A 27,707-nucleotide genomic window follows, 5' to 3' on the forward strand; every position below is an offset into this window, starting at 1 on the left:
ATTCGCTTTTTTCACCAAAAGAGTTGGAGTGGTCCAGAATACAAAAATTGTTTTACGACTTCATTACTGTTTTTCGATTTTGAAAACAAATATCGATCATGTCGAATCGATTATAACCTAATTATAGCCTGGGTAATAGTAAATACGGTAATATTTCCAAGCTAAAACAATGGTTCTTCTCTGAACAAAAATTGTTCACAAAATATCGATTATACCCAGTCGATTATTACTTACTATTGCAAGGATAACAGCGGAGGAAGAAATATTTATAACTAAAACAACTGTTTTTCATCGAATATCAGTTCAAACAAAAATTGATTAAACCCTTTCGATTGTTACTTTATGTCAAAACCCCAGTAAAAATATATAAATAACTGAGTTTTTCATATGTAATCGATTATTACTTAAATAGCCAGTATAACTGTAAAGATTGATATATTTTTTATCTATTTGAATTTAAATATCAATTCAAACAACTATCGATTATGTCCAATCGATTGTTTTATTATATCGGCGATCATCATTACAGATTCTTTAAATATATCGATTATACTGAATCGATTATTACTTACTGAAAACCTGATAATAGTAGAGAAGGTTATATTTCTAACCTAAAACACTGGTTCGTTTCCAATGTAATTAGATCAGAAAAATAACGATTAGGACCAATCGATTTTTACTTTATGCCAAAAATACTGTGAAGATTTATTGGCGAGCATGAGAACACATTGAGAAAACAAAAACACATCTATTATACTGAAACGAGGATAACGTGAGAAATTTATATTACTATACCTAAATCACTGGTTCCTTTCTGGATGTCAATAGATCAGAAAATTAACAATTAGGACCAATCGATTATTACTTATGATTGCAAGGATAACAGCGGACAAAGAAATATTTGTAACTAAAACAACAGTTTTTCTTTGAATATCAGTTCAAATAAAAATTGATTAAGCCCTGATTTTACTTTACCTTATAAAGGTATTGGCATATCTAATAACTGGGTTTTTATACTTAATCGATTATAACTTAAATAGCCAGTATAACTGTAAAGAATGATATATTTTTTAATCTATTTGAATTTAAATACCAGTTCAGACAACTATCGATTATGTCCAATCGATTGTTTCATTATCGCAAAAATACAGCGAAGTTATATTGGCGATCATCATTACAGATTTGTTTAATATATCGATTATACTTACTCGATTATTACTTACAGAAAACCTGATAATAGTAGATAAGGTTATATTTCTAACCTAAAACACTGGATCGTTTCCGAATGTCAATAGATCTGAAAAATAACGATTAGGACCAATCGATTTTTATTTTATGCCAAACATACTGTGAAGATTGATTAGCGAGCATGTGTACAGATTTAAAAACCAAAAAAACACATCTATTATACTGAAACGAGGCTAACAGTGAGAAATTTATATTACTATACGTAAATTACTGGTCGCTTTCTGAATGTCAATAAATCAGAAAAATTACAATTAGGACCAATCGATTATTACTTATGATTGCAAGGATAACGGCGGACAAAGAAATATTTATAATTAAAACAACAGTTTTTCTTTGAATATGAGGTCAAACAAAAATTGATTAAGCCCTGTCGATTTTACTGTACCATAAAAACTCAGTAAAGATATTATATTGGCATGTCTAATAACTAAGTTTTTCATACTTAATCGATTATAAATTAAATAACCAGTATAACTCTATAAAATGATTTATTTTTTATATATTTGTATTTAAATACAGTTCAGACAACTATCGATTATGTCCAATCGATTGTTTCATTATCGCAAAAAAAAAAAAAACAGTGAAGGTATATTGGCTCATCATCATTACAGTTTTTTTTCGACATATCGATTGTGTTGAATCGATCATAATTTATTCTAAACCAGGATAACAGTAGAGAAGGTTATATTTCTAACCTAAAACACTGGTTCGTTTCCGATTGTCAATAGTTTCAGAAAAATTACGGTTATGACCAATCGATTTTTATTTTATGCCAAAAATACTGTGAAGGTATATTGGCGAGCCAGAGCACAGATTAAAAAAATCGATTATACGGAATCGAGGTTCACAGTGGGAAATTTATATTACTAAGCCTAAATCACTGCTTCACTTCTGATTGTCAATAGATCAGAAAACTAACGATTATGACCAATCGATTTTTGCTTTTTGCCAAAAATACTGTGGTTATATTGGCGAGCCTAAGTACAGATTAAAAAAAATCGATTATAATGAATCGAGGTTCACAGTGGAAAGGTTATATTAGTAAGCCTAAATCCCTGGTTCCCTTCTGATTGTCAATAGATCAGAAAATGACTATTAGGCCCAATCGATTTGTACATTATGCCAAAAATACAGTGAATACATATGTGCAAGCCTATATTACATATTTTTTCCGAACTGAATGAATCGATTATTAATGATAATTACGATATTCAGGATAAGTGTCAACAATAATTCTAGCCTTCCATTCTGCCTTTCCGAGATAAAATTAATTCAGGAATTTAAAACAGATCGATTCGGAATGATCGATATTGTTACAAAATCGATAAGCAAGTGTGACGTTTCACAAAAATTGTATGTTTTGAATTGTCGGAGGAAATTTAACTTTATTTTCCCACTAAGTAACATCCTTCAGTGCTTGACAATCTGAGAATAAATCTTTGCTTATTTTAGTATTTTTGGAGTATTTCTTGTGCCAAGATTTGAATCTCGGGTTAAAAAATTGCTATGGTAGATTTTGCAAAGTTAGAATTTAGGCATTAAATCTTTGCCCCTATTCAATAGTTGGATCCATGTTTGTACTTAAATAAGGCTCTTCTCTTAGTTATGTTTTTTTAATTCTTGTAAACAGTCCTGTTTCTTATTTTATTTGAAGAAACTGTCAAAAAAAAAAAAAAAAAATCGTTTTGTCAGATATTTTTCTAGTCCATTTATTTGATTTTATATTTTTTAGCATGTCATATTAGCATAGGTCGATTTCTCTTGTGTCTGGGTTTATTTAATTTTGTCCAATGACCTGGTTGCACTTTCGAATGATATGTTCAGAATGAATGAAGCGGTGGTAATCGTAGTGTTTTTTTCCATTTGTTTCCATTCAATGTTGTTCAGGTATGCATTACCACTGAATGTTAGGAATAGGTTTGTGAATTTTTTTTATCTAAAATTTTTCCTTCTCGAATTTTTTTTAAGTTCGTAACAATTTTTCCGAAAGGCGTCCTGCCGATTATTAACAAACCCCATGGGACGTCTGTTGATTGAATGCGATTACAAAGTTGGCGAATTCCCGAGCCCCGGAGTCGCTTTAATGATCCGGATAATCGCTAAACTCCCTGCTCTCTCATTCTCTCCGGTTTTCGTGTTCAATGAGCAATGTTCACAGCTGGATTTTTAAGTTATGCACTCGGCTTTGCGGTAGGCGTATATAAGACAGCTGAGGCGGAACGTTGTATATAACACGTACCCTATGTGGGAGGGTTAAAAAAAATCTTTAGTACACAAAAAACCCTATTTTTCCCAAGAAACTTCGAGTTTATTTACCTTATGTGTATAACATTGTTTATACTTTCTTTCGGGGCATAAAACCTCAAAATGAAACTCGTGACATTAATTCGAAGAAAACTATTGCATGCACCTATCATGTTTTTAATAATCAAGCTGTAATCCAGAACACAAAATTAAAGGATGAGGGAAAAAAATTTACTCCCTTGCCAAGTGCACACAAAAACCATTCTGTCGATGCAGTCTACCTGGGGTCGTTTGTGGACATGGCCAGGCTTGGACCCAGAACAACCCTTTAATCCACGAGTTAGCACAAACCCGATTGGATTCCATTCAACTCACTTTAATCTCCTACTCGGTCTAATGAATTCCTCCACACTTATCCATTGTAAAAAGAGTTCTTGTACAATTGAACATACTGTATTCACTTTTCTTCAGAAATTCTACAGTTATATTTCTACCACTTTCGCCCGATATAGTTGTTTAAAAGAAATGTTCAGTAAGTTATATAACTTTCAGTTTTTCTGATTAAAAAAATGGTCCAATTCCGCCACATTATGGTACATATAGAACCAATTTTAGCTCTAGAAAGAGGCTTATTTTTAAATATAAGTATATTTGATTCTGTTATTTTATTAATTTGGATTTTAATAAAATTGTTGTGATAAATTGTGACCTGTATGAAATTTACATGATGAAACATACGAAGAAAACAAAGATCCAATTAAGTGAAGCACGCTTAGTCCGCGAAAGCGATCTCATGCTTGATTATAAATCTTTATGTAAGGTTGAGATAAAAAAGTCATTGTCACGAGTGGGATTCGAACCCACGATCTTCGGCTAAATACGCCGCTGCTCTACCATTTGTGCTATCGTGACTTCGATCCACTTGGACGCTAACTTCCCATCTTAACCCAACCTTTCGAATTTTCCCTCCATTTTTCACATGTCGTGTAATCCGTTTGATTCTCGGCGAAAAATGAAATGGCCACGGAGAGCTTTAGTGAAGATATACTTCATTTAACTTATTAAATTCATTAGATTTCCTGGTCCGATTGACCAAATAACATCTCTCAATTAATTAATCTTTATGTAAAACATTGGTTGAGAGAAAAATTGAAAGATAATTGAAAAATGGCGAAAAGGAGGGAAAATTCGAAGGTTAGGTTGAGATGGGAAGTTAGTGCCCGAATGGATGGAAGTCACTATAGCTGAAGTGGTAGAGCATGGGCGTATTTAGCCGAAGATCGTGGGTTCGAATCCAACTCGTGACACTGACTTTTTTATCTTAACCAATCCCTTAAATAAAGATTAATTAATTGAAAGATGTTATTTGGTCAATCGGACCACGAACTCTTGGGAATTGATTATAAATTCTGATTTTCAGGACAGAACAACTAAATGTGACAAATTTCATCAAATACTTCTAATAAATTTGTAATCTGTACTTTACTTGTGAATTAGTTTTGGCCTGCCGGTTCACACTGGACAGAACATTAATATTCCTTAATCTTTGCCTTGGGGATTTAGAAAAAGTTTGCAAAATTATGGCATTGATCTTTCTTTTTTTCTTGTGCCCTGGGTTATCTCTTTCAAAGTTTGGAAGTTTGGTCTTATATGACAAAAACGACTTAATTGACGAAATCCTCTAGTTGTAGATATGTAAATATATATAAATATCGATCATGTGGTCTTAAAAATTTTTACAAAACCTAGCTAACGGTGAACAGTGTTGTGCAAAAATGGCGATGGAAGCGTTTGGAGAAACATCGGTTATACCCAATTTGACCGATACTTTTTATAACCAACTCAATAATCTGTAAATTAATCTTGGATTGACATCCCAGATTTTCCATTTGCTTGGAAAAATATCGATTTTATTAGATTGATTGGTCCTCAAAGTCATCTTATTGAAGTGATAATCGATCTTTAGCTAAAAACGTATAGATTATAAAAATCGATTGTTACTTCATCCATACAATGTGTATATTACCTACTGACTGAGCTTATAGAAATAATTAATTTATAAGATTTAATGCCTGCTTATCAATTTTCAACAAAAATATCGCCCATACCGAATGGATTATTTCATAATGATAGCCATAATGATTGTATATAAGTTCAATTAATTAAGGTTTTTAATTGAGATAAAAAAGTCAGTGTCACGAGCGGGATTCGAACCCACGACCCTCGGCTAAATACGCCGATGTTCTACCACTTCAGCTACCATGGCTTAGATCCACTCGACCAACTTCCCACTCAACCCAACGTTTCGAATTTTCCCTCCTTTTTGTCATTTTTCAAATGTCTTGTAATCTATTTGATTCTCGGCGACAAATGAAGTGGGCACGGAATGCTTTAGTGAAGATATACTTCATTTTAAGTATTAAATCCATTAGATTTCGTGGTCCGATTTACCAAATGACCTTTTTTCAATTATTTAATTTTTATGTAAGGTATTGGTTATCAAAAGGAGGGAAAATTCGAAAAGTGGGTTGAGATAGGAAGATGGTGTCCGAGTGGATCGAAGTCACGATAGCTCAAATGGTAGGGCACCGGGCGTATTTAGCCGAAGGTCGTGGGTTCGAATCCCGCTGGTGACACTGACTTTTTTTTTATCTCAACCAAGACCTTAGAAGGAATAATTAATTGATTGAAAGTAGCAACTTGGTCAATTGACTACCAAAACGTAAATGGATAAATAAGAAATAATAGTGGACTCAACATTCGATCCTGACGGAGACCCTGATAAGTTTTGTTGTCCAAATGACGCCCTGTTTATTAAATACTTAATGTTTGTTAACTTTAACATTCATAAATAAAATACCGTCGGTCAGTTTTGTCATTATTGAGATCCTCTTATTTTCCATGATTTTCGTTACCTGTTACCAGATGTCCACCTTCTGTTCCAAACGTGATCATTCTGAAGAAAATCTTTTCTCTTTTGGTAACGTTAAGCCAGTATTTATTACGACTTCGTTCCAGAAAGACTTCCTATCCTGCCCTTTTTTTCCGAGCACGTTTTCCGTTTTAACTCGGCGATTCTCTTAAAGAATGAAAAGCGGGTTTAGTTGAAACAAAAGTACTCCCTGGTGGCCACTTGCGCGATTCGACATAAAAATACGACGACAATGCCAATTTATGACATTTGGATAGTTAATTAATTTATTTTTTTACTTAGCCATTCGGTTGAAAAAGAATCGACTTGATGTTGTTTATATTTTATTAAGTAATAAATTGCCGCAATTTTATGGGTCGTTATAGCATAATGAGCTTAACGAGGATGTAGGGCAGTTTGTGGTCAACATAATTAATTAGAACTAGTTTGCAGAAAGGTAAGAGAGTGCGGTAGCCCGCAAAACATTAGTTCGCTGTGTTGAATTAAATTCCGTAAGGAGGCGGCCGGTACAACTGGTAACCGCGAGGAGATGCACTTCTCTCTCCACCTGGAAATATCATTTGTCACCTTAACTATTCAGTCGTAATAAATAACCGATGTGGGAACCCTTGAATAGAGGTAATTTGTACATGGCCGGGGTAAATTAGGCAGCCGTTTACTGCGATAAATACCGACTTATTAAACGCGAAGGCTTATTAATGCTGTAAATTCATTAGAATGGGGTCATGACAGGCGTAGCTTATCTCGATTCCCCCTTCTCAGATCGGCTGGAAAGCCGAAAACTCTAATTACAGGTTTTCCCGGATCCTTGGTTTGTTTATGGCGGCCAATAATTCACTCAGTTTAAAGTTTTATTGGACTTTGTCTGTTTGGCTAATGGCATACTCTCTCGCTCTCGACAGTATTAGGAATTGCTTTAAATTTACACCATCCGCCTCGGCAGTGTTTTGTTTTTAATATCGACCGTTTTAAACCCGCCGGACCGTTTCCATGCATTTATAACTGGCTTATTCTAGGCTTTTCGTCTTTACAATGGACACCTGCCACTAATTTACTGCCATGCATCAGTCGTTTTTTTTTACAAACAAAACGATTCCAAAATTCACTCAATTTTAAATTAAACATTAAAAAATGAATCTAAGACTTTACAAAACCATGAAAATCACCTATTTTGGCCCAGTCTGGAGTAAAAACTCCGTTTTTCCTTTCCAACTTGGGTTCTGAAGCTGTCGACCAGTCTTTTTTGATTAATAACCCAACCGTACTCAAAAATTTCTGGCAAAAGAAGGCTCAGGACGTAGACTAACATATTTTAACAAAACTATTTTATGATACTAGATCAACAATTTTAGATACTATTATTAATAGTATCTGATTTTTTAAAAAATTATTTTATCAGCTTCTACTTAATTATATAAATACTCAATTAATTATACACAATTTTTTTGAAATGAAAAATTTGTGTCACAGGAGGTATTCGAACCCACGACTTTCCGTTCAATACGTCGCTTCTCGACCACTTGAGCTACCGCGACTCCGATCACCCATGTCACAAACTTCTCATTTCGTCGCCCGATTTTATTCCAATTGTAAGCAGTATAGTATTTATATAATTAAGTAGAAGTTGATAAAATAATTAAAAATGTAGTAATAATTACAATTAATTAAGGTTTTTAGTTGAGATGAAAAAAGTTAATGGTACGAGCGGGATTCGAACCCACGATCTTCGGCTAGATACGCCGCTGCTAGCCGAAGATCGTGGGTTCGAATGTCGCTCGTGCCATTAACTTTTTTCATCAAACTAAGAACCTTAATTAATTGTAATGTATTAATTGGACAAGCGGACCACGAAATTAGTGAATTTTATGATTAAAATGACGTACACTTCACTAAAGCTCTCCGTGGCCATTTCATTTGTCGTCGAGAATCCAATCCGATTACACGACATTTGAAAAATGGCAAAAGGGAGGGAAAACTCATAAGGTGCGGTTGACATGGAAACTTGGTGTCCGAGTGGATCGAGGTCACGATAGCTCAAGTGGTAGAGCAGCGGCGTATCTAGCCGAAGATCGTGGGTTCGAATCCCGCTCGTGCCATTAACTTTTTTTCATCTCAACTAAAAACCTTAATTAGTTGTAATGTAATTATTGGTCAAGCGGACCACGAAATTAGTGAATTTAGTATTAATCTAGAATCACAGCTGTGAATCGTACACAGTCCCGCTTAAGTAGTACAATCGTTAACAAAAAGTTTTTCTATATGAAGCCTTGCTTATAGTTGGAATGAAATCGGGGAGTCTAAATGAGAAGTTTGTGCGAAGGGCGATCGAAGTCACGGTAGCTCAAGTGGTAGAGCAGCGGCGTATTTAGCCGAAAGTCTTGGGTTCGAATCCCGCCTGTGACACTGACTTTTTTATCTCAACCAAGACCTTAGAAGGAATAATTAATTGATTGAAAGTAGCAACTTGCTCAATTGACATAATTTTTTCGAATTGAATTTGTTAGAAGTATTTGATGAGATTTGTCATATTTAGTGAGTTTTTCTGCCCTGAAATCAAAATTTATATCCAATTCCTTAGATTTCGTGGTCCGATTGACCAAATAACATCTCTCAATTAATTAATCTTTATGTAAGAAATTGGTTGAAATAAAAATTGAAAGATAATTGAAAAATAGCAAAAAGAATGTTTTAATAAAGACGCTATATCTAAAACAGGCCAACTGTTTTCGAAGAAAAAAATTCTGTTAAGTTTTGAACTTCCGGTGAAATTTCATGGAAATATCATCTCAATAAAAATTTTGGTTGGATTCCATTGTTTGCTTGAGAATATATTTTCACTGTATCGATTCGAATTTGATTGACGTAAAATAACAATCGATTCGGCATAATCGATATTGTTTTCATTTTCTGTTGTTGAGAGAAGAAGCAATGCAGGTACTGTAACTTTCTGTGCTAGATCATGTAATCTACGAACACTAGATCATGCAATAATCCATACGGTATGGTCGATATGTGCCCTAGAAATCAACAAGCGGACATTAAGTCTTATAAATTAAGTATTCCTACAAGTAAGCCCAATCAGTGTGTAAGTAATGTTCGCTCGATTATTGTTATCAATATGCTTCTAGCCTTTACATGATCAGATCACTATAATCTCTTTAATGTTATTTCAGTTTAGGTTAGATGATATTGAATACCAATCGATATTTTTCAAGCAATTCAAACATCAGAAATGTCAATTAAACTTTAATTTATCGATAATTGAAAAGAGGTTAAGACAAAATAATTTTTAAAAAAGCATGAAACTTGGATGAAGGAAATATTGTTTTAGGTTAGAAAGATAATCTTCCCGATTCTTTATTATCATTAGGTAATATTAAATTTATTATGGTTGATATGTTAATACAACCTTATTTTTATGTTGGTTTAGGTTGTTGTGTTATTTTTGGTTGGTTGACATAAAGGAACAAGCGATTAGGCATAACATTTTCTAAATTATCAATATTTCGACAGGAACAAGCTTTTAGGTTAGCATTTAACCTTCTCGACTGTTATCTTGCAAATCAAATCGATTTGTGGGATATTTTTGAAAAGTCTGCAATTAGTCTTGCATACAAAACTTCATAACTTTTTTGACATAAAGTAACAAATGAGTGGGCATAATTCATATTTGTCTGAATTGATATTCAAAGAAAAATCACAGATTTTATGTTATAGGTATATCCTTCTACACTGTTATCCTGGCTATTATTAGCACTAACAATTGGTTCAGGATAGAACATATTTCTGTAATAATTATATAATTAGGCTTGCCAATATATTACCTACACTGTGCTTGATACCTAAAACATTACCTCTCATTTTCAATATTTGTTTCCGGTTCCTGGAAATTTGAAAGAACCCTCAGAGACGTGTTTATTATTTTTGCTAATGTTAATAATGATTCAAATTAGGTTTTACCTACCTACCTTCGTCGCTAGGGTTGATAAATAGTCAATAATCCATCATAGGACTTATCACACCAAACATTCACGCTAATAAATACACACAACTTAATAAGTGTTTTTTATCGAACAAGCTAGCATCATTGCTCGTATACCCTTCAGATTCTTCGGATGATGTAATCAAATAAATAAATTTATTAAATATACTATATTATATTTTTTTAAAATCTTAATTTGTTTGTTGAAGTTTTAAACAAACGATATTGAACTCAAAGTAATAAATATAACTTATCCGTACAAGGTGGACATAAGCGATGAATAATATTATACATAATTTGCAAATGTTTTTATACAGAATTAACTAACAAAGATAAAATGAAAACACTTTTAAACAATTATTTTGTTACAGTCATAAATTTTTCTAAAAAAAAATAAAATAAAATAAGACTTATGTTTGACATAATCTTCTTATTTGCTTTGAGCTTAAGGCAACATTAACAGGTTATGTAGCAAGTCGTAACATCAACATTCGGAGAAACTTAGTTTAGTATCATCTTACTGTTAACAGTTGTAACTGTAATTTTCTCCACTCAAATATTATTATATGCTTTAATGATAACTATTTATGCTCGTTTATATAAAATTTTGTTATTTTTTAATTACACATTATATATAATATCATAAAACGAATAGAACGTATTTATTATAAAAATGAAAATTGTTTTATACTTGAAAACGTTTTAATTAACCTATTGACGTTGTTGATGGTGTTAAGCTATGAATATTTTTACAGGTTCAAGTTGAAATAACCCGACTTCCGCATGGAATAATGTAAAGATTTATGTAGGCTCTTATTCTACCTCCTTTACGCATTAAACGATTGTAGCTTTACCCAAAATGGGCGCTAACATTAAAACATGAGCGAAAGTAAAGCAGCCCATTCAAGAAATAATTGGCTATCGCCCCAAGAGAAAGAATGAGGGTGTTGGAAATATTCATGAAGACTTCATTTCGCCCTCAAAGGTCAAACGGTTAATATAAAACGCAGAATTTCCCTTAACAAATGGTTTATTTGCATTCGGCCAGTACAAACTCAATTCTTCCGAAAGACGCTGTGAAATACAACTTCCCTTTTCTCTCCCTAATGGATCTTTGCCGAGAGATGATTTATTACGTTTAAAGGGGGGGGGAGCCTATAGTGGTCCTGCAAAATTTTCCCTTCCTCCTAAAATATGAATCTGTCCTAGCGGTTAGTGAATTATCGAAGAGTGCACTCCGATGGTAATTTATTTATCAAGTCTACGCGGAAGGTTCTTTTCAAAGGCGCGTTTTAGATGTCGCCGCTAAATCTACCTATAAATATGGTCATCATTTTTTTTTATTCAAACACTCCATCATTCGTTCACCAATTCACTTTCTCACACAATCATTCTCTAAGACTATTTATTCATTAATGGAAACCACAATAACAATAATTCGAAAGATGTCGCTTTTTTCATAAATTCCCGAAATTTTCCAAATGCATTTTTTTAAATAAAATTCTTTTCGTCTACTATTGAGCTTACTTATCGATAATAAGTAAAACATACACGAAATTTTAATGTTTGAGATTAACCCGGTATTATTAGTCATTTTTTTCAAATTTTCCGCCTTAATGTTGGTTAAAAAAATTAAATAAACTTTTCTTAAATTTTGTAATCTTTTAAAAGGTTTAAAAAAATGCTTGTTAAAAAATAAAATATATAAAATATTTAAAAACATTAACAGGCATTTAATAATATGTAATTAAGAAACAGAAGAATAAACTAATAAAACTTGACAAAATGGCTATTGTTGACAAGGTTTTATAGTCTTTTAGTAGACTCGAGAAACATCATTTTGTGACTTGTCTATCATCACCATCATCAATAAAATCTTCTAAATCGGGTAGAATCGGACAGGATTTGGTGGATATTTTCTACTGACCCGTTTTTCTAGTACGAAAATTTGGCATAAGCTAAATTTTTCAGTAATATTTAAAATCAATTCGTTCTCAAGTAATTAAGTTTATTTAATAACTCTTTATGATAATTGTCTAAGAACAAGACGAAAATTACAAATTTTGTTTAATGTGCGTATAGATTGGCGCTAAATAAATCAACGTTTCCAATGCACGGATTTCCAGATAATGTTACACCAAATTTTTAAAATGGGCATTGCTCTAAAACAACTTTGAGGCCAAAAATGGGTTAATCACTACTTTCAAAATCTCGCAAAAATTACGAAAATTTTATGTTTCAGAATGGGTATTACCACCTTCAACCCCGAAATATTATTAGATTTTGCCTCCAGCAGATTTCTAATAATCAAAAAACCATTTTTTTACTTTTGAGTTAACTTTATCTAAACTAATTGGTTTATAAAAATCGATGTTTTTAACAAGAAACCGTACAAAATATTATAAATATTGACGAGTATTTAGTTAAAAAATAATTAAAAACAGAACAATAAACTAGTAAAAGTAGACAAAATAAATATTTATGACTAGGTTATGTAGACTAGTATACCCAATTTGGAATTTTCTTTTGAAGGTGTCATAGGTTAGATATTGTACGTCATCATCAATATCTTTCAAATCTGATGGAGTAAGGTTATGTCGATCCTTATGACCAATCTATTATATCCGAAAAATTGTAATCAACGTGGCAGATTTTTTTATGCAATAAAATGTAGCTAAAGAAATATGTACGTCAAAAAGCTTTTATTTAGTGGAGGTATGAACTTCTATGTATATTGTATATACAAACCAAATTGATGTTTTTTAATTCCAAAACATACAAATGTCGCGTTCTTTATTCAGAACTTTTTCTTCGGGGAATCCCAATTTTTCTTAAAAACTTTGAAATTTGATATTTACTCTATATTTTATTTTATTTTCAAGTTATTTTATTTTTAAATGGCAACATGAAAAAATTGATTTCTGATTTAAATTGATTATTGATTAAAAAATCTTAAAAATCTTTCCCAAAGTGATGTCAGCGGAAAGATTATAAAGAGGGTATTTGTTTCAAATAAAACACTTCTTTTAATACATATATTTCGATAAGTCGATTGTAGTGTCCGCAAGGTACTTCTTTCATTTTATTGTATTAATTAATTTACTCTTATGAATTAGATAAATTATTTTTTTAGGAAATACGTTTATATCCCTTATTGATTAAGTTTAATATACTATCAAAATTAGTCAATAAAGGATGTACTATTAATTCTAACGTTCCTTGGTCGGCCGTTACGGCGCAATAGACCAACAGTTACGCAAGACTCGTAGGTCGTGCGGGTTTAGTCTATATAGAAAACTGCAACTCAAGGCTATTGTAAATACGTTAATTTTATATGCAAAATACCTAATATTATTTCATTTAATTTTTATTTATTGTCCTCTTATTATTTCTTTCATCTTTACCAAACATAAATTTTTACTAGTCGACAATAAAAATATTAATTACCTTTTAAAGTCTGCTGGGTGATAAACCTTTATTTTATAGCGTACAAATAAGACTATAAATAAAAATCAAGTCTAATCAATTGTTAAACAATAAAGTTTTCTTTCGCATTGTTGGCATTTATTTGGGCGTTATTTTTTCATTCGGTTTTTTTTATTACCAGCACTAACCGTAAGTTATCTTTGCACTTTTATCTACAGCAGAAACTTGTTTTATGTTGCAGATATTTCCTGTCTATGTTTATTTATAAACAAAATTATGTTCTTAAAATTAATAGTATTTAATAAATGTTGTTTAAAGACTTATAAAATGATATATACATATATATTGAAAGAGCCGTTATAGGTCCACAGACTCATAAGATGGTTTTCATGTTAATTTTTATTTAATATTTATTTTATCTATTTTATTCGAATACTAGTTATAGTCTCTAATATTGTTCAGATCTTTTCAGTAAGCTTAATTTTTTTTATCAGATCCCAAAGATTTGTTAAGAGCTCTTTTGAGTATCCTTCAACCCTTGGCATTTACTTTTGCAGTAGAAATCCACCCTTCATAGCCTATGTTCCGCTTCTTTTTTTTTACCGGCAATATCCACCGGTTTCGTGCAAACCCCTCTGTAGTCTCCAGTCCGAATATCATTTTATTCGTTGAACGTCCTTGGTGTATTAGTTCTGCCGTAAGTTTCTGTAAAGTTCCTTTACTGAATCTTTTTGCTGCTTGTGCAGGAAAATCGTTAACTTTTTTGGTAAATTTTCGTTTTTGGCAATTAGGTATGCCGCTAAATGTTTCAGGGTCAAATTGTGTCTTCGTAGTTTATATTCTTTATTGTTTTTCTACCTTCAGGAATCTGGTACCCAAAAATATGGGATTTTTGTCCGCAAATTCTGTCACGGCCTTTATGCATTCCCAAACTGCTCGGGAAATGACTAGCGATGAGTCTTTGCCTAGCCGTTTGCTCGTTGCACTCAATAGCCATAGTTTCTCAGTAATGATGAATATCAGAAAAACGTTTCATAAACACATTAGGTATTTCTTATTATATTTCAAAATGTAGAACACACGAAGTAGATACCCATTCCAAGATAATCGAAAAAATGAAACAATGAAAAAAAAAATTATATTTGGAATTGCATGACCGTTTAAAGGTTTTCGTTTTAATATTTTAAAAACACTAAAAATTAGGATTATTTCTATTTCAGTTGAATAAAGTATTTGACTATTCTTAACAATTTTTGTTGTTTTTATGGTATGAAAAGTGGCGATTGAGTTGTGGAAATTAAAAGAAGATTTATTATGTGTTTCAGGTGCCGTCGATGACAGTCCTCCCTTCGAGCCAGGTAAGTGAAGAATATAATTGCTTGCAGCAGCCTGAACAGGAGTGCTTTTACCACAAATTGTTGCAATCCTCTCACCCACCACAAGCCATCAATTTCGTTGTCGATTACCCCTGGGAATAATTGGAAAAGTGTTGCTTTCCATTAGTTTGATTGGAAAAAAAGAAGTTTTCATGGAAAAAGCTGTTTTATAATGTTGGTCAACAGACAAAATGAAAATCCACTTTGAAAATATTTCATGAGACTGGATGTTATTTATTATTGGCGACAACATGTAGCAGTGAAATTTATGTGCAATTAATATTTAATATTGAAAAAATACTTTAAATACTACAAAATCGTGGCTTTTATAAAGAATATTTACAAAGATTGTTTTGTTCATGATATGGAAGACGACAAAGAGCCGGTAGGTATAGGGCCATGAAGTGGGTTTCTTGTCCAAACCGGGCCAGCCTTGTATACGAGAACTTAGTACAACAGCCTCCCTGGATCCTCCCAGCCCTACTCGTCCGTATAATTTTGCGGTACTCGCTAGAACACCGTCTCACTTATACGGAGCTGCGGCCCAAGAATCAGGGTTTGGTACCGGCTATGGTATAGCATGTTCTGGTATATAGCGGGAATGCGTCCAGATATGGCGTATACATGAAAAACGCGATTTGCAACCCGTTCGGGGTGATTCGAGAAGAAGGAGGCCTATCTCGTCCCTACCGAATCCTTGAGTCTGTTTTCTGCTATCCGTGACATTGGGCCCCCTTGTCGTGCTCTTATTAGAGATATAATAAGCTGGAGCGCCTAGAAAAAATAGTGGTAGTCGTTTAGGTACCCGAACACTTCGGGCTGAAGGCCAGGAACACATGTGCTGAAACGTACTCAGAGCTAACCACCTGCCTGACATAGTATGAGTCGCATTGCAACCCAATAATACAACGTGGGCAGATCATTCGTGAAGCGTCTCAAAAGCACGACTAAACGATCCCCCTATCTATTTGAGGATAGGTCATACACGATTGACACATGGCATATTGTGGCATCCCCGCGCAGATGTACCGCTGATAAAGAAAGTTTCATGTGTCACAATTGATTGAACAGGCCAGGCTTTTTCCCCTTACAGGGAGCGAGTAGGCATGACAATGAATATAAACGAACACTGTATCTACGTAAAGTTTTGAAGAAGAAAGCAAATTCAGTTGTTGCTGTCAAGCTTTTGACTTATTTTAGAATAAAGTTGCCGAAAGATGGGATTGAGCCGGTCTTCAAGAGAATTTGGGATCGCCTGTAAAAAATCTGAAATATTACAATTAATTAAGGTATTTAGTTGAGATAAAAAGTCAATGGCACGAGCGGTATTCGAACCCACGATCTTCGGCTAGATACGCCGCTGCTCTACCACTTGAGCTATCGTGAATTTTCTCTCCTTTTTGTCATTTTTCAAAAGGTTCAAAAGGTGGGGTTGAGATGGGAAGTTAGTGCCCAAGTGGATCGAGGTCAAGATAGCTCAAGTGGTAGAGCAGCGGCATATCTAGCCGAAGATCGTGGGTTCGAATCCCGCTCATGCCATTGAGTTTTTTATCTCAACTAACAACCTTAATTAATTGAAATATATTAATTGGTCAAGCGGACCACGAAATTAGTGAATTTAATGTATTAAAATGCAGTATACTTCACTAAAGCTCTCCGTGGCCATTTCATTTGTCGCCGAGATTCCAATCCGATTACACGACATTTGAAAAATAACAAAAAGGAGAGAAAATTCAAAAGGTGGGGCTGAGATGGGAAGTTAGTGTCCGAGTGGATCGAGGTCACGATAGCTCAAGTGCTTGAGCAGCGGCGTATCTAGCCGAAGATCGTGGGTTCGAATCCCGCTCGTGCCATTGACTTTTTTATCTCAATAAAAACCTTAATTAATTGTAATATATTCATTGGTCAAGCGGACCACGAAATTAGTGAAAATAATCTGAAATTTGTTAATCTGTAGACATATTTAAGATTGTTTTGCCCTGATGATGACCTTAAAATAGGTCGAAAACTTGGCAGTCAAAACTGAATATGCTATTACATTCAAGACCATACTTTGACACAGAGTTTTCCTGAGTGACAAAATCGTCGATATTTCTAATACTGAAAACATAAATATAAACGCAGTAAGGACTGAGGGCGTTTTGGGCCCCGATCCGATTTTTAAGAAAAACGAGGGTGTTTCCCAATCTTTAGTTGGTAAATATTGTATATTATGTATATAATGTATGTGTGTATGTTGTCACGATCGATAACTATGCGTGAATGTAGTGGTGGCGTATCGATCAGCTCAACGGGACGGTGTTACAATCTAGAATATAGTGTTTAATAAACAATTATAATTTTTTCTACAGTGTTCTTACTTTATGTCGTTCTGTGAAGAATACGAGATTGTAACAATCTAAAAAATTGCCGACCATCTCCCCTAAGAACAGTAACAAGAAAGCATAAACTGGGAGAAAACATCATTCTAGATTGTTTATAGGCAGTTCTCAATAAAATAAGTCATTTTATTACTTACCAGTCTTTAATAAAACCTATAAAAAGTGCCTATAAAAAAGCATATGTAAATATTATGCCTGTGTTTATATAATTTATGAAGTTCAGAATGAATAAATATTTCTGGATAGATTTTTAATTTTTTTTATTATCATAAAATAATGAAACGTTTATAAGTGACAGATGCTTCAGTAGGTTTAATAAAATTTCAGCATTTCTTAAACCAAGACTTTATTCAATTTTCCCCGATAGAGTAAAGATTTTAAGAGGTTAACTGGCACGGTTTGCCTTGTCGATAGATCCATGATCATATCAAATTGGTTAGCGTCTCTAAACTGGATATTAAACAATGAAGCACGACTTGATAAATACAGTTATACGCATCAAAGAACAACATTCTTGGGATTTCTCCTAATCAATTTTACCGTTTTGATTAGTAGCCGACTTGATGAACAGGCACGTGTCTTGGAACCTCAATCACATTAGGTTTTGAGAGAGCCGTGTAGTTAGAAGCATGCGAGCTTTGCCCTCCGGCTCAGGCCTTACAAGACAACATCGTCTTTGTACGAAGACTGAACATACTTGCTATTAACTTATTGCTTCGCTTGTTGACAAAGGTATGTCTGTTCAGAAAAAGCAAAACAATATAAACACACCACAATTGAAAAAGAAAGAAGAAAATGATGAATAAACAAATTGGGCAGAAATACTCAACAAAAAGTGAACAGATAATTAACGTACATATAATTTAAAAAAACGTTTAAAATAAATAAACAGATCATTGGAAACAAAGGATGATTATAAAAAAATAGCAGAGTGTGAAATTATCAGAGTATCCTCTGGTTTTCTCCAAAAGTACCTAGACAAATGTAAACAGGTTTGTTAATAGCACAAGCTCTAATTTGTACTATCTGTGTTGAAATAATTGCTAGTTTCGAATTTTGTAAAACGTTTAATAACACGTTTTTCAAGTATAGGCAAATTTCGGTGTATAGAAAGTGTCCTGTGGACAAGGCCAATTTTTTACCATAGAGTACTTTTTGTTTTACATTCATTATTTTTCATAGGAATTTCAAAATTTTGTTATGCAATTTTTTTAACCATTCCTAACCAAAAAATCAGATTTTTAGCAATTAAACGTTAGTTATACATGGTTGATATCTGACCTTAGAGAAATTTTATATATATATATATATATATATATATATATAAATCAAAAATAAATGTACATATATATTTACAGCTCGTCTGTAGGGGTAACATTTCTGTAGGCTCCAAATCCTTCAGTACTTAAAGAACCAAGGATAAACTTTTTTTTAAATTTTATTTTACGAGGGTTCGCAACAGCAGAGGTTATATAAACCCTCGGGGTGCCGGTGTTTTTGAAAAAAAGCCCATTTGTACGTATGTCGGGTTCGAATGCAGGGCCGCTGGATTCGAACCCGGGACCTTTACCTTACAGCGATGAGCGCCGTATCAACGCCTAAACCGTTGCGGCCACTGACGCCCCCCAAGGATAAACTTTAGACAAGAACTTTGGAAACTAGTGTAATTTTAAGTTAATGTATAGTAGAATTAACTTAAACTTAAGATATGTTGGACTGGAGTAATTTATGGAAACTTCAACTTGCTTGAAAAATGAGTTAGCTGGAGTTCAATTGAGAATCAGGCTTTGGACAATTGGGACTGTACAATTTGGCATGTTGGATGGACCTCCTGAAATATGGAATTTTTACATGGGACGCCCTTTATACTAATTGTTTTTACATAAATATTTCAGGAGGTTATCCTGAATGTCACATGTGACTAAAAAGTACTTATTGCCCATTGTCTGATTTTCAATTTAGTAGGAGATATTTCACCTTTCGGAGTCCTTAAACCTTTTATGACGTTTTTTCATAAAACACAGTGTCTCATAATATATTTAATCCTACTTTAATCTGTAATACAGTAATAATTAATCATCAAAACTAATGAAAAAACATTAAAAATCCCTCAAGATTAATTTATTTTGTTTTTCAATTGTCACTTTAAGAGTTCAAAATCAGTTAGATCTTATCCGATTTTCCAAGTCCTTGTTTTTTGTTAAAGTAAGATATCCTTACAGATATGGCGCTTACAGAAACGTTGCCTCTATTAATGGTCTTTAAACAATTTTTCCTAATTTTTCAGAGGTCAGTTATCACCAGTGTTAAATTAACGATTAATTGCTAAAAATTAGATTTTTCCGTTACACATTGTTTTAAAAAAACTATCATTTATGTGTAGAAGGTTCTGTTAAAAATGCTTAAAATAATAAAAAGTAAAACTCAAGACTTTACGGTATAAAATTAAATATACGAAATCAATTTACTACATACTACATATACTATTTTCTCATAATTAAATGCTAAAAGGGTTCGAAATGCTAAATGTTCAAGCGTTCTTAAAGAAAAGCCTGACGTCGTTTCCTGCTAATTTTCTGAGTTAGTTAATGCTAAGTTCTCAGGGGTTCAATCTGCTTCTATTCTCTGATAAGGGTTGATAAGAGAGGCTAATAAGAGAGATCTCTCTGCGGGATACTTTAAAGAAATTAACGGGGTTGCTACAGCGGAGGTCTTATAAACCAACCCTCGGAATGCTGGTGTTATTGGAAAAAAAATAAATAAAACTATAAATATATCGGGCTCAAATACTACGGCCCTGAATTCGAATTTAGAACCAGATTCGGGGGTGTTTCTTTTTAAAAAGTTTAAAAATATATTTGACTGTTTTCAAATGGTAAACTCCATTTTCATTTGTAGATCACGTCAGTGGTTTAACATTTACTTCTAATATTTCTTTATATTGTATTCTTTATATTGCTTTCTGAAATAGCCATAATCCCATTTTCAATATCACGTTTTATACAAAAATTAAAAAGCAAATTATTGGAAATAATCCTTAAACAAACAAATTAAAGATTTTCGCAAATAACTTGGCATAAGTTTACGTTGTAAACAATTTAAAATAAAATGACATTAAAGGCAAAAATTCATTTAAACGAAGATTCAGAAAATATCGGATTTTATTTAAAATTTTAAAGTTGTGCTGATTTTAAGTTTAAACTATATTTTTTCAAAAATAGTTATTACGTTTTTATTAGTTTTTGTTATGGCTTTAATTAGTAAGTGTGTTTATTTTTTTAAGTATAACGTTGTCTATTCAAGAGAAATTCAGACGTGCCATCGAAAAAGGTCACCCTGTATATAAATAATATATGTAATAGTAATAACACTGAATTTATAATATATTTTTCTTTTTAAGATATCGTATAATAATTATATATTGATATTTATCTCTCTTTGAGAAAACCTCTGTATTTTTTGCAAGGAAAAGCTTACTTTTCATACAATTATATATTCTTCTATAAATTAAACCTTCATATATCATTGAGATGATAGAATGCGTGAACTGTACCATCACATTTTGTTATTATGTAATAAACAAAACAGTTTGTATAAATTTATGATGCAAATAATTCCAAGGCGTTTTGAACTGTATTGTGTTTCAACGTTGACAGTAAAGCCCAAGGGATCGTCGACCCGTGTAAATTCAGATCAATTTCAGGCGACAAAATGTATGATACTTGCTGACCAACATAAGCAATATCTATGTTGTTTCGTTCAATAGGATCGAATCGTTCTAGGTGCAAGCTTATTAAAAATTTATCTCAATAAAGAAAAATGTAATTTGTGATTTAAAAATGAGACAAGACATATCTTAAGTGTGTGGTGTTTAGTGAGTGTTAGTCAATGGCTATTCGGAGAACGGGAGATGCGGTCTGGTGTGACGTAGGTTTTATAAAAATATTTTCTTTGTCGTGACAACGTTTCGATCTTTATTGTGATCATCTTCAGGGCTCAAAGTGTTTGTTTTCCGTGCAGATGTGTCATTCTTGTGTGTCGTGTTGAGAGTGCGGGCAACTTTTTGTTTTATTTGTATTACATTCATTATTTTTACATAGAAGTTTCAAAATTTTGTTATGCAATTTTTTTAACCATTCCTAACAGAAAAATCAGATTTTTAGCAATTAAAAGATATTTATACATTGTTGATATCTGACCTTAGAGAAATTATATATATCAAAAATAAATGTACATATATATTTACAGCTCGTTTAAAGGAGTAACTTTTCTGTAAGTTCCAAATCTTTCAGTAATTAACGAACCACGGATAAACTTTAGACAAGAACTTTGAAAACTAGTGTAATTTTAAGTTAATTTTTAGTAGAATTAACTTAAACTCCTGTATATGTAATAAGATACATTGGACTGGAATAATTTATGAAAATATTTATTAAGACTTAGAGGACAAGGCAGATGCAATACCGCGGTAGCCGAGTGGTTAGCATGAGAGACTCTCACGCCGCGGTCGTGGGTTCGATTCCCACCGTTGCCCCTGGCCCTTTTTTCCCAATAACCCCCCAAATTTGAACACACATATACGAATTTGTCACATGGCTAATATGCATAGTTCATAACGCCAAAAAAAAAAAAANGAAAAACATTTTCTTTGTCGTGCCAACGTTTCGATCTTTATTGAGATCATCTTCAGGGCCTGGGATTTACAAACATTGTTTACATTTAACAAATACATTTTGGATGTGGAAAAGCGAATTTGTACAATGCAAAATATATGTTTTTATATATTCAATCAAAGTATTTCTACTCACTCAAAGTGTTTGTCTTCTGTGCAATTGTGGCATTCTTGCGTGTCGTGTCGAGAGTGCCAGTAAGATTTTGCTATTTTGTGTTTATATACGTTGGATTTTGAAGGGGTGGGGAACGAGGTCGGTATAGAAAAGACATTTTTGTATAAGGCGTCGGCTTCTTTGAGGTGAAAGGAGCCGACGAAGGGAAAAAAAATGTGTTGGTAATGGTTCGGCCAGATTATCCTTTCAGGATTATATAGAAAGGGATAAATAGGAAAAGGAAAGCTGAATTGTTGAGAAATTAGACTATGTGAAAAATATTTGATGTGTGGAATGTAATGTGATCATATAGGTATGTTATCTGTATTGAATTTGATTAATGATAATGGCGTAGCTGCGACTGAGTTTACATGTATCTGTTCTGTAATTGATGCTGTGTTTATCTCTGTTGATATAAACCATTTCTAAGAAATTACGTTTATATTTCTTTTGTTCTGTATGTAATATTTTTCGATTTTTGAAGTCGAAATTGTGTTGGTGTTCAAAATGGTGGGTAGCGAGTGCTATAGGATTTTGCTTAGGTTTTTTGCAATCATAGATATGTTGCTTAACTCTCTTGAGCAGATATTGGGATGTAAGCCCGATGTAAGTTGCCGGACAGTTTAAACAGTTGATCTTGTAGATTACGTCAGATTTATTTGTTATTGGTGTGGGATCATTAATTTTGGAAAAAAGTGTTTGAATTGTTTTATAATTTTTGAAAGCTATTTTGAATTTATCGGACAAGAGAAATGTGTTTAATTTGTGTGATAGGCCTTGGATAAATGGTATGGAAATGTATGCTGGTTTGTTTCTATTCGATAGATTTAATGTAGTATTATTAGTAATAGTGGATGGTGTTAGTGTTGAGTTGTAATTGTTGATTATTCTGTTAATTATGTGCTTAGGGTAGAGATTGTTATGGATGATCTGTTTGTATATCTTTATGTTTTCACTAATCACCACACAAATTTATGAAAACTTCAACTAGCCAGAAAAATGTGTTAGCTGGAGTTCAATTGAGAATCAGGCTTTGGACAATTGGAACTGTACAATTTGGCATATTGTATCAAAAAAAGATCGAAACTTGGGATAATGAAAATGTTTTTCTAAAACCTCCGACACACCAGACAGCATCTCACGATATCCGAATAAACATATCTTTAGGTTAAATTAACGTACAAATCGGTTTGACTTGCCACCTGAGAGGTGCGTTAGTGAGATGGTATTAGAGGATGATGGCCCGCCACCGAGATGAGAAAGGACGGGCAAATAGGCGTTGATGTCAAACAAAACCATACCCTAACTAATAACCGCATTGTTCGGCCCGTCTCCCCCGACTAATTTGATGCAAGGCAAACATACTTGCAGGACTGGGATATTTACTCGACGCGACACCCCCGTCGAGCAAAACCTATTAGCAAGGAATCACCCTCGGTTCGATATTTCCCAAATGTAATCATAAATAGTTGGGATGGTTTCAGCAGTATGTTTACATTTTCTGTGTAATGATGTTTGTCAGATTGTTTGCTTCTTAACCTTAAGAGAAAGCCTAATTTATAAAGTGATCATGGTGATTTCCTTGTTTTTGTTTATTTTCCTCGTATATTTATCGTAACAAAACGCTTTATTCTGTTATTAAGAAACATTTAAATTTTTTACAAGTATATATTTATAAGTTTTTAACAGAAATGTACTTTTTAGAGTGTGTGGTGATTAGTGACCGTTAATCAATAATTATTCTGACATCGTGAGATGCGGTCTGGTGTGATGTAGGTTTCAGAAAAACATTTTCTTTATCGTGCCAACGTTTCGATCTTTATTCTCTCAACCCGACACGCAAGAATGGCACAATTACATTGAAGACAAACACTTTGAGCCCTGAAGATGATCTCAATAAAGGTCGAAACGTTGGCACGATAAAGAAAATGTTTTCTGAAACATACCAGACCGCATCTCACGATTTCTGAATAATTTTAGGGTGTGTACGTCATTGATTTTCTGTGAAAACAAAAACTTTGTTTTGTTTACAACTAATTGTTTACAACGAGAAATATGTTGGCGGACGGTTGTTAAAATACGATCCTAACTGCGTCAGTTAGAAAGCATTAAAGAACAATAGGGATTAGCAATGACAGCGAAATAAGAGAGCTCTAAACATAAGGGGTGTAGGGTTGCGTTGGGGTCGTATGGAAGGGTCACCCATTTGGCTTCTCTCATTATTGTTATTGATCAAGTCCACGGACCAGGAAATAAGTGCAGGATTCCCTGGCCATCGTTCAATTTTTTTCCAACTGAGATCTCAAGTTTTAAGGCCAGTTCTTCAAATAATTAGAGAAACGTCTGCAAGCCATATTTTGATAAGGTGGTTTGTAGAAAACTAGGAATCTTTGATTCCGTACCGCACAGAATGAATAATTGTCATAAATATGCATAAATTTTAATGAAAAATACATTTGCAAACGTAACGGTTTCTACATTTGAATATACATTTCCGGAGGGTGGCCATATGGCGGCAGTCAGAATTAAAAACGCAAAGACCTAACACCAGAGATGAATATGAAAATGTGATGAATGTGAAATATGCAAGTACTTAATTTAAAAAGTCACTTTGAGCCATCATCAAAAACTAATTGACCATTTATTTATCAGTACAATTTGAAGCTATATGTGAGCGCTTCAGATTTTACTCATTATAAATATTTTATAAAAAAAAAGGAAAAATATTACGGTGCAGCTTGAAATTGTTGTTTTAATCAATATAAATATAAATTGCTTACAATAGGAAAAAAAACGGGGTGTCGAAAGGGATGTTTTTGGCATGGGTGACCGAAATAATGGTAGCTCGAGAGGTAGAGCAGCGGCGTATTTTGCCGAAAGTCGTGGGTTCGTATCCTAACTGTGACACAAATTTTTCATTTCGAAAAAATTGTGTATAATTATTTGAGTTGTTGTACCACTTCGACTGATGTTCTGCTGTGCTTACTCCTCACAATTTAGCCAATACCTTAAATATCTTGCATTGTATGTTTGTCTGGCCGTTTGGTTTAAATTCTGCCGTCAAAAGGTGAGGATATGGTTTTACATTTTTTGACCTGGTATGGTAGTACTCTTTAATTTAGATAATTCTCTTTGGCCTATGTTTTTCCTGTGTTTGGTTGGTCGTTTGAGCTGTATTCTAAGTTGGTGCCGTTTCTGTGAATAGGTCTGGTATTACTCGTCAATGCTCGATGACCAAGAATTGTCCCTGTGTGTAAAAGCACCCAGACCAGCAATGGTTTCACCTTGGTTGCATCTATCAGCTCCGGAATAACTAGTTATCCAAATACAGTCAAGTTAACTGTACTAAATCTGTTTACTGCGACTTTTGCGGTTTCATTTTAATATGGTCTATACTGAAACTTGCGTGGTTTTAGCTTTAAGAAAGCATTTGATTACTGGCGGGATCAAGCAGGGGACCATCTAAACTAAAAAGTACAACCACAGTAAAAATCATAATTTGTAAACATTGTCATTATCGTAATTTTATCGCTTATTTTTTATTGAGAACTTTTTAAAATAACATCGATTCGTTATTAAAACAAAATATCATTTGAGACACACCCCAAGGGAAAGAGAGAATGGGATATGTATTCGTTCGAACAAACCCCGAGGGGTTATTCAATGAGAGGGTTCAGAAAGCTTTTGTCGATTTAGCTAAATTTCATTTCAAAGTAAAGAAAATGTTTAAAAGACACTATTTAAATTGTAATTTTAAACCAATATAAATTTTTTTTATTGTTATTTATGACTGACAAGGTAAGACAACGGAGTAGGATCGTCGAATTTAACGAAACTTTTTTTGAGACAAGGTAGAAAAATATTAGAAACGTATGCAAGTTTTCTTGACCGTTTTCCCTAATAATTGAAGGATTCCTGTGCTTTTTAAAGATAGTGAGTAGTCAGGCTGGATCGATCGGCTTCGAGATAATTATTATTATTCAGAAATCGTGAGATGCGGTCGGGTGTGATGTAGGTTGCAGAAAAACATTTTCTTTATCGTTCCAACGTTTCGAGCTTTATTGAGATCATCTTCAGGGCCTGGGATTGACAAACATTGTTTAAATTTAACAAATACAAGTATGATGTGGAAAAAAGTGAATTTATACAATGCAAAATATTTTTTTTATATTCATTCAAAGTATTTGTTTTCTGTATAATTGTGCCATTCTTGCGTGTCGTGTTGATTTTCTGAAACCTACATCACACCAGACCGAATCTCACGATTTCTGAATAATCATCTACTAACTGTCACTAATCACCACACATTTATACACGATAATTATTACGCTGGAGTAAGACAGCGAATCTTTCTGTCCCCAGTTCTAGGCCATTTTTTTAATTTAATTTAATTAGTATACATACTGTCCTTTTATAGATGGCCCCTCTTAATTTCCCTTGAACCAATGACCTTATAAAAAAAATGTGTTTAATAGTGTTTAGTCTAATTTCTTTCCCTTTTCTTTCGAAAAATTAACAGTGTTTCTTCTGTCGGTACGCCTATCCGGTGCTTGTGCCTAAGTCGGGAAGGACCTGTCAGGAAATCAAACAGAATCTTGTTCTGTTTCTGTTACATTCCAGTAATTCCTTTGTTAGTCTTTTTATGAAACTCTTCGCGTGCGTATTGTTCTACTTGATTTTGGAAACGATCGATTTTTTGATGTATCCTTTTTTGGCCAATATGTCCACATTCTTATAGCCTTTGTATCCTGTACATTTGCTAATGATACATAACTAGGACCCCTCCATAAACACTGAAAATACAACATCTGCTTGAACAAACATTATGGTCCAGTAAGTGGTGTATGTGAATAATCCTAACAAAAAGCGTACAAAAAAATTTTACCCTGCGTTAAACTATCTGTCCTACAGTGAGTATAAACGGAATCCCATTGCGAACCAATGACCATTTGCGTTATCTTGGACTTTTCATGGATAAAAAACAGGCTTGGAATCTCCACACATGTCTAAAAAGACCGTGATACATCAATATAAAGTCTAATTGACTCATGAGCAAAATTGGACATTGAAAACAATTTTTTAATTTATAAGACAATGATAAGACTTCTCTGGACGAATTTTTGAGATCGTCCAAGGAATACAATTTCCATCGTCACTAATTAATTCAGTCTAAATTTTTCCGTCAAATTATAAACGTTCCTTTTTTATCCATATTTGTTTACTGGTCATAATTGACTGTGCTAATTATTCCAATTAATTATTATTTTAATCTAAGTTTTTGTTTGAGATGAA

The 27,707-nt window shown here is 33.2% G+C and overlaps 1 protein-coding gene across 5 annotated transcripts in view; it reads left to right on the plus strand.

The window, feature by feature from the left end:
• The window catches only part of LOC106670218 (leucine-rich repeat-containing protein 4C-like), a 509,524-nt gene that overhangs the window by 164,126 nt on the left and 317,691 nt on the right, over positions 1–27,707 (plus strand). For all 5 annotated transcript variants that reach the window (XM_014400338.2, XM_014400367.2, XM_014400347.2 and 2 more), the window contains one exon: positions 15,158–15,190. The gene's annotated coding sequence lies outside the window, so the exon portion shown is untranslated. The remainder of the gene's footprint in view (positions 1–15,157; positions 15,191–27,707) is intronic.

This window comes from Cimex lectularius, unplaced genomic scaffold (assembly GCF_000648675.2).
Source record: "Cimex lectularius strain Harlan isolate CLEC.00 unplaced genomic scaffold, Clec_2.1 scaffold92, whole genome shotgun sequence".
NCBI classification, from domain to species: Eukaryota; Metazoa; Arthropoda; class Insecta; order Hemiptera; family Cimicidae; genus Cimex; species Cimex lectularius.